The following is a 2,500-nucleotide window of genomic DNA, read 5'->3' as shown; positions in this document are numbered from 1 at the left end:
GCAGTTAAAAAACGATTGATTCTAAAGATATTTGTCAGAAATGAGTTTAACCCATAAATTATTAGGTTCGGTGAGGATTTTGCAACCAAGCTTTGCAATAAAGGCTTTATTCATTGGCAATGTTTTTCTAAGGCCTAAACCCCCTTGGGATTTTGGTCTGCAGATTTTATCCCAGGCAATTAGTGGCGTTGCATTTCTTTCCTTATTTTGTCGCCAGAAAAACTTCCTGTGAAGAGAATCAATAGAGGAAGTAATGTCAGGCGTCAACATAGTGGAGGCGCAAGTATACGCTGGTAAAGCTTCGAGGTTCGCTTGGATCATAGTTAATCTCCCTGCTTTAGAGAGGAAGCCAGATTCCCACAAATTAATTCTCTGCTCTGTTTTATGGACAATATGAGCGAGATCTGCTTTAGAGGGGTGGTGGGAACTGAAGAAAACTCCAAGATATCTACCTAGAGATGAATTAGGGAGCATGTTAAAATGGCTAGCTAATGCCACTTTACGAGGCTGATTGACCTGTTTGGAGAAGATGATCGATGATTTGTGGAAATTTATTAATTGACCAGAGATGATACATAAATCATCGAGGGCTTTTTTGAGATTGGTACAAGCGGACGAGGTAGCTTTGCAAAAGAGTAGGCTATCATCCGCAAAAAGGAGACAGGGAATGTTAGCAGTTCGCGGAAGGAGTTTAAAGCCAATGCCGGAATTAGGATCTTGGCTTTGGATAGTCAGCTTCCTTATGAGCACTTCCATGCAGATAATGAACAGGTAGGGCGATAAGGGGTCACCCTGACGAAGGCCCCGAGAGGGGCGGAACCAGGGTGAAGGTTGGCTGTTGACTTTGATAGAGTAAGAAACATTTGTGACACACTCCTTTATCCAGGAGATCCATAGGGTGGGAAAACCAAAAGCGTGAAGAGTTGTCCAAAGGAAATCCCATTCAATTCTGTCATAAGCTTTTTCCATGTCTAATTTTAGTGCACACCAACCAGCCTTATTTTGAGATTTGTGGAATGTATTGAGAGCTTCTTGCGCTATTAGTAGATTATCATGAATAGAGCGATCTTGAGTAAAAGCGTTTTGTAGAGGGCTTATTTTTTTTGCAAAATTGGGCGTAGACGGTTAACCAAAATTTTTGATATTGCTTTATAAATGGTGTTGATGAGGCTAATTGGTCGGAAATGATCTGGTGTTTCGGGAGCCTCTTTTTTGGGAATAAGAGTGATCAGAGTATGATTTAGTGAAGGTGGCAGTTTCCCATGGAAAAAGAAGCTTTGAATAGCAGTGGTGACTTCGCTTTGGATGATGGGCCAATAAGCTTGGTAGAATTTTGCACCAAAGCCATCGGAGCCAGGGGCTTTTAATGGATTAATATCAAAAATAGCATTTTTTATTTCTTCGGCAGAGACTGGAGCAAGGAGATTATCGGAGTCTTGTTGGGACACGAAAGGGTGGATAAAATTCAAATCAATCGGTCTATTTGTGGAGTGTGAAGATTTGAAACGTTTCTGAAAAGAATTTGAAAGAAGAGCAGTAAGTTCGTCATGAGAGTCAATCCATTGGCCAATATCATTTTTTAATCTAAAAATAGTCAAGTGAGCCATTGTTTTCTTCATTCTATTATGGAAGAATCGAGAGTTGCGATCCCCCTGAGTGAGCCAAGTTTTCCTTGCATTATGACCCCAAGCCTTTTGGTTGAAAAGGAGTAGTTTTTCTCGTTGTAAAATGAGACGATTAATATGCTTAATTAGGATAGGATTATAGGGTTGGAGCCATAGCTTCCGTTGTATTTCTTGAATTTTTTCGTCATTGTGGGTCAGTTTATTTGATGTGTGCTTGTATATTGTTTTAGCCCAAGATTTGAGTTCAGTTTTAATGCGCTGAAGCTTTTGCTGAATACGATAGAAACGCGAGCCTGAAATTGGAATAGTCCAATTTTTCTTAACAACATTATGCGAGTCATTATCTATTGTCCAAAAATTTTGGAATCGGAACGGAGGCGGTTTAGTGAGTTCCCCATCATTGGTGGAGAAAATGATAGGTGCATGGTCGGAAACTGTGAAGTTACCATAGAAAATGGTGCTATTGTCGAAGCAATCGAAGAAACTTTTATGAGCGATGGCGCTGTCTAATCGTTCAAAAATGATTTCATTGTTATGGTTGCCTCACCATGAGAAGGCTTGTTGTAAACATGGGATGTCTATTGCTTGAGAATTAGTCAAGAGAAGGGGGAGTCGTTGAAGTTGGGTTGGTTTTAGAGGGCAACCTCCTAGTTTGTCGTTAGGAGAGAGCATCTCATTGAAATCCCCAAGCATAAGCCAGGGGAAAGGTAGAGTAGTAACATAGTTATTCAAATAATTCCAGAACGTATCCTTTTCGGCTTTTTTAGCTGGGCAATATGTACCCAAGACTGAATACATTTTATTGTTTGGCTTGTAGAGAACGTCAACATGAACCAATCGATCATGAGAGTAATGATTTTGAACTATAATATTGG

Source organism: Beta vulgaris, chromosome 3, assembly GCF_026745355.1.
Source record: "Beta vulgaris subsp. vulgaris cultivar EL10 chromosome 3, EL10.2, whole genome shotgun sequence".
Taxonomy (NCBI): domain Eukaryota; kingdom Viridiplantae; phylum Streptophyta; class Magnoliopsida; order Caryophyllales; family Amaranthaceae; genus Beta; species Beta vulgaris.
Note: the sequence above shows the minus strand (reverse complement) of the source record.